This window comes from Sinocyclocheilus anshuiensis, unplaced genomic scaffold, assembly GCF_001515605.1.
Source record: "Sinocyclocheilus anshuiensis isolate Anshui unplaced genomic scaffold, SAMN03320099.WGS_v1.1 scaffold943, whole genome shotgun sequence".
NCBI lineage: Eukaryota > Metazoa > Chordata > Actinopteri > Cypriniformes > Cyprinidae > Sinocyclocheilus > Sinocyclocheilus anshuiensis.
Window position 1 is genome coordinate 85,748 of NW_015542391.1, and position 6,850 is coordinate 92,597.

A 6,850-nucleotide genomic window follows, 5' to 3' on the forward strand; every position below is an offset into this window, starting at 1 on the left:
TGAGAGCAGTCTCAGTACTATGATACGGTCTAAATCAGATACCATTTTTCTCTAAGGAACATAGTTGTGAAGATGCTACCTTTTCTAGTATCTTTGACAGAAAAGGGAGATTCAAGATCGGTCTGTAATTAACTGGATCTTTGGGGTCAAGTTATGTTTTTTTTAATGAGAGGCTTAATAACAGACAGTTTGAAGGTTTTGGGGACATATCCTAATGCCAATGGAAGAAGAGGATATATGACTTTTTGAAGCACCTCTTTTAGGAGCTTAGATGGAGCCCTGCACGGGCATCAAATATAGACCCTAGCCCGGCCCTGGCCCGAGACGCTCAGGCTCTAGCCCGGCCCGGGTCCAACAGCTCATCAGAATTCTTGGCCCGAGTCCGACCCGAGCCCGTCTCCCTCCCCACTGTTTCAGCTATTAAAATAGTTCAGTTTTGTATGTAATGTCGAAGTGATTATACTTCGTTTGGTTTTTTTTATTAAGTTCATTTAGAAAAAAAAATTCTAAATTTTTTTGTTCGTTAAATGTACGTTTTTGTTTTTTAATGACCAAGTGGCCAGCGGCAGACAGTCATAGCCTATGTTTGATCAATTTAGCCTTCTCAAATCATCACGACTTGCCTTAAATAAAATCTATAGATATAAAACAGTTCAAGCTGTTCATATCACAATGCTAGTTTAAATGTTTAACCTATATACATGTGCACTATTAGACGCATAACTAATCGTTTGTGCGAAGAGCTAAAGCGCGCTTTACAGGACATGGAGACGCCGGCGCGATCACTTGCATTGGAAACAACTTAAAATATGCCTAATTATTGCTCATAAAGGTAAGAGTAATACATCACTCGGAACTGTAAAGGGTCTACTTTTATTTGTGTGCACTCACAATATCAACAAAACGGTGTGCTTTTATAAAATAAAGGATACATACAGGATGCGCTTTCTGCAATTTCGGCCAGGAGCGCTTCACATTGATGAACCGAATCTCAGCGAATACCTGCCTCACAGACTTGATAAATGTATCTATAGAAAGCTTTAAATTACTAGTTTAAAACTAAATAATTCAAATCGAAAACAAAAACTCTTTCATCATAAAATCCGTAAAGATGCATTTTTCCCCAAAAGCGCGTCCAATGAGGAGATGGCGAGTCAGGATCGTCATCTTCATCTTTGCGACAAGGACTCAGAAAACATTAATTTATTAATAAATAATTCAAATATCTCCTTACTATTTCCCCCGACACATTCATGGTAATTACTTTTGCTGGGGCTTTGCGTCACGCTTTAGCCTATTGCGTGCATTTTTTGCCGTTATGTGCAAGGATATGTTTGAAGATTCGGCACTGCACATGACCAATTGGCTCACTGTTTGCCGTGATAATCAAATCAAAACTCTTCCAAAATGCAGCTTTTCCCGATGCATTGGGAACTTTTAGTAACTCTCCACGCTCCTACTTCTCCCTGATGCTCTGCACGGTCAACTGTCACCTGTATGCTAAAGCGTGCGTATATGCGTTGCGTATAGGCGATGTATAATATTTATAATATAATGAATATAACAATATTTCATACAGTAGCCTATGTGTGTTCTGCGCGTATATGGGCACAATAAAAGTAGAGAAGCTAAATGAGCCCGAGTCCGACCCGAGCCCGATCTGTAAAAAAAATAATGGCCCGAGCCCGGCCCGAATGGACTCAGCGTGTCCAGCGGGACCCGACGGGCTTGCAGACCTCTAGTCTAGCATACATGTTGTTGGTTTAGATGATTTAACAAGTTTAAAATATTCTTCCTCTCCTATAGTAGAGAATGAGTGAAATTGTTCCTGAGGGGATCTATAGTGCACTACCTGATGCGATACTGTAGCTGACGGCTGCATGGTTACAATTTTATCTCTAATAGTATCGATCTTGGAATTAAAGTAGTTAATAAAGTCATTACTGCTGTGCTGTTGGGAAATGTCAACGCCTGTTGGTGCTTTATTTTTCATTAATTTAGCCACTATATTGAATAAATACCTGGGGTTATGTTTGTTTTCTTCTAAAAGAGATGAAAAGTAATCAGATCTAGCAGTTTTTAATGCTTTTCTGTAGGATAGGGTACTTTCCCGCCATGCAACACGAAATACCTTTAGTTTTGTTTTTCTCCAGCTGCGCTCCATTTTACGAGCTGCTCTCTTTAGGGAGCGAGTGTGCTCATTATACCACGTTGTCAAACTGTTAACCTTAATCTTCCTTGACCATAAAGGAGCAACCGTATCTAAAATACTAGAAAAGAGAGAGTCCATAGTTTCTGTTACATCATCAAGTTTTTCTGAGCTATTGGATATGCTGAGGAATTGAGATAAATCAGGAAGATATACTTACAACGCAGTCTTTTGTGGTTGAAGTGATGGTTCTACTGTACTTGTAACAAGGAGTAGAATTGACAGTTTTAGCTATATGGAGTTTACACAAGCCTAGATAATGATCTGAGATATCATCACTTTCCTGCAGAATTTCAACACCGTTAACATCAATTCCATGTGACAATATTAGATCTAGAGTATGATTTCGACAATGAGTAGCCCCTGACACGTGTTTTCTAACCCCAATAGAGCTCAGAATGTCTAGAAATGCTGATCCCAGTGCATTTTTATCATTATCAACATGGATATTAAAATCACAAACAATTAAGACTTTATCTGCAGCCAGCACTAACTCTAATATAAAATCAGCAAATTCTTTAATAAAGTCTGTATGGTGCCCTGGTGGCCTGTATACAGTAGCCAGTACAAACATCACAGGGATTTATCATTAACACTTGTTTCTTTGGATAATGTTATTTGAAGCACCATTACTTCAAACGAGTTGTACTTGAAGCCCACCCTCTGAGAAATACTGAAAATATTGTTATAAATTGAAGCAACACCTCCCCCTTTACCTTTTGGACGCGGCTCATGTTTATAACTGTAATCTTGTGGGGTAGACTCTTTAAATTAATGTAATCATCTGGTTTTAGCCAGGTTTCTGCCAAACTTAGCACATCTAGGTTATGATCAGTGATCATATCATTTACAAAGAGCGCTTTCGTAGAAAGGGACATGGAAGCGTCAGCGCAAGTCTTACTAGGAAGACTTAATGCCACGTCACATATTACAATTAGATCTAGCCAATCGGCACTCAACACGAGGAATATAAAAGCCCTCTACTCACCCTTCATTGTGTTTGCAGATACTGCCGCTGACGTTTCCTGCTCAAGCTGTCACTTGATTTATTTATCACTTAGATTTTATTCTCTGCAAGGTTATTCACTCACACACTTGTTTAAGACAAAGCCTTGGTGTCGCGTGATTGTTCATATGAGGTTAATCTAGCAGACTAGCACTGCATAATTAACCTAATTTGAGCCTAGGTTGCTCAGAAAGAGAGAAAGAAAGAGAGAATAAATAAATAAACGTGCTCAGCGTCTTTTGTAAAATAGATTACAATACTGAGGCCAGAGTTCAGGATTTATAGCTCACATAATGCTGCACGATTCATCTTTGCAAGCTCAGTGATATCTTTAACCTACATTTAATAGAAACAAAACCATAAATTTTTTCAATACATTTACTTGTATGAGGAGTATTACAAACCCCTTCCCAACCAAAGTTATAATATTTAACGAGATGTTTGCTCAAACTAATACATTCAATCTTTGGAACAACTCTTTTGTAATGAGGCATCTTGAGGCTCATTATTATAGGCTTAATTTACAATCTTTACGCTGATGAAGACTGTCGCTCGCATTATACTTTCCTGTAAAATACCCTATGTCTAGCACACCGTAAGGTATTTGTTGTCTTAATCATATGCTTTTGTCTTTGTTTCTTCAGTCAGTGTTTCATTTGCATGTATCTACAACAATTCCTGAATGCCTTGTACTGGAATGGGGTAAGTATTACGACTTTAAGACTCTCCTGTTGCGTATACCATTTCTGCAAAGAGGTCCTCGCTGTCTATTTCTGCATGAGCATCCTCTGAATAAGAGCAAGAATGTAAACAGACACGTTTTCTCGCTATGCTCAAACATTAAAGTTTTCCCGATGCACAATATATTGACTCTAACTAAGAATTTCATCATAGTTTTGTCTAATCTGATTATTCTTATACTATTCTCAGAAGACATTATATTTAACGTAATTAGCTTTAGCTTAGCTACGTGGCATTAGTCTGCTCTGATAAATAACTAGCTGGCGTCCTCTTTTCTATATGGTGAGCATTAAAGTAGTCCATCTTGGAACTTGTACTTGTGAAAGCCTTTCTATAGTCTGATGTGTTTCACGTACTTCCCGTCTATAGACATGACTTCCTCTCTGGATTTTCTCCTCAACTTTGTCAATGTTTGGACTTGGAGGTTATAATTACTACATTTCTGTTAATTTAGTTTGTGCCCCGTGACATTAATGTCCTAGTCAGTGTATGCTCATTCATGACATCTGCTTTACAGTTGTGCTAAAAAAACAAAAAAATCTTTGTGTTAGGGCTTTCTTTGTTTTTACAGGGTTCAATAGCTATCTAAAGTTCAATTGGCATCGTTGTTAAATGTAAAGTTTTTCTATCCTTCTTCAAGGGTAATGTACCGCAAGATTTATTTTTCCGTCTTTGTCCTAGTTCCATACTTTCCTAATATTTCTTTAACTTGTATTTCATGCGATCTGGTTTCTCTGAAGGTTCACTCGTTGGGGTGCCATGGTTTAATGGAGTCTTGTCTGCAGAATCTATCAAGCTTTCGTGGGAGTTAAGCCAGAGAATAGTTTCGTTTATTACAGTTCCGATATTTATGCTTATGCGTTTTTACACTTATTGCTTAAATTAACTACTATATTCGATCACTTTACTAACCTTGGCTATTCCATCACAATGCAATCAATTAGATTCCATGGCTGCAGATGCAGAGAACCGTGGCTCTCACCTCATCTTTACACAGGTCGTTCTTTTGGACTGCCGGTATTATGAATGCAGTCTCTATCAAGCTGACGTATACATCATCATTTTCCCATTCGAGTTATAGGTAAGTTTGTCCATTACTGTTTATGAAGTTCGGCCCTATCGTGGCCTTCACATATCACGGCCTATCGGGGCCTTCGCTTAACATTGAGTATCTTTTCTACTTATGGTCATGCTGATCTGGCTCATTTTCTATCTTTTCATTACATCTACTCTTTCACCGCCTCTCGCGGCCTTCCGTCACGGCTTTAGTGGCTATCCTCTCTACGGCCTTTTGTAGATTGTTGTCGTGACCTTTCTCTCTGCGGCCTATCGGGGCCTTTCTCTCTGCGGCTGTTTCAGCTCCATTTAGCCACCATTTTCTGTCACCGCCTCAATACACCTGCCACTACTGCTGTTGAACGTGGAGTTCAAACATCAGCCATCAAGCTATTGGGCAGATGGTCATCCTCCGCATTTAAATCATACATTAGACCTGAACCATAAACCATCTCAAAGGTTCAGCAAATAATATTAAGCTGTCTTCAAGGTAATCTATATGCAATTACTGATGGTGGTGTAATACCTATTCATATTCTCCAAACAACTGTCGTAGTTTTCCATCTAAGGCTTATCTTAGCCTCTCTCTCTGCGGTCTATCTTTTGTGGCCTTCCCCTTTGTTGCCTATCTTGTGGCGTTTCCCACTGTGGCCAATTTACATGGCCTTCCTCTCTCTGCCTACTGAGGCATTTCCTTCTACGGCCTCTTGGCTTTCTCACTATGGCCCATCTGGGCATCTCCATCTCCATCTCCATGTCTGTCTGTCTCTCTCTCTCTCTCTCTCGCTCTCTCTCTGTCTGTCTCTCTGTCTGTCTCTCTCTCTCTCTCTCTCTCTCTCTCTCTGTCTCTCTCTCTGTCTCTGTGGTCCATCTCCTCTACTCTATAAGCTAATACTTTATCTATAATCTGATAATTTTTTTTTTAATGCTTGTTATACTCCCTTTAATTATGACTAATTAAATATATTTTCTTTTGTTCATATTTTCTTGGCTCTTCTAAGAAATACTTCATCCGGTGGGTATTTAATTTTCTTTCTTTTGGGGTAGGCTCCGCCCTGTGTTATGAGACGAGAGACATGCGGATCCATATGCAAGCTTTTATTAAGAGACGTGGTTTTAACAGGCATGGGTCAGACAATGGCAAACAGGTATATCGAAGGCAAGGCAAGAGATAAATCCAGGTAGAAGGCAAAGGTCCAGGCAGGGGCAAACAGAGTCAGAAACAGCAAGCAAAGGGTTAATCCAAGATACGTGGCGTGAATCAGAGACCAGGAAAACAGACAAGGCAAGACTAAGACTAGACCAAAAAAACTATGAAGACTTAAACAGGCTCAGGAAGGTAGCTATCCGTTAAACAGGGATAAACGCAAAACAATACACGAGACTAAAACAGAAAACACGGAATGGTTCGGTAAGGCAGCTAACACTTGGGGAGTGAAAAATGCAGAACAATACTCGGCGACTAGAGCAGGATCAGGGTAGGTGTTATATAGTGTGTGTAATAGCATTCAGGTGAGCGTGTAATTGGTTTCAGGTGTGAGTGTAATCAGTGCAATGGAACATGGGAAATGTAGTCCAGGGTGATGTGTAACAGTCTGTGTGGTGTGAGAGTCAATATCATGGAAGGGCGACCTCTGGTGGCAAGTGGATGGAAATTCATGGATCGGATTCGTGACACTACTGCATCATAAAAATGATTATGAAAATATACTCTCAGAGAAGAAAAAAAGGGCTGTCACTGGGGCTGTTTCTTTTCAAAAAGTACATCTTTGTACTTGATTTACCCCTAAAACGTGCATATTAGTACCTCTACTGTACCTTTTGAAAGGGTACCGCCG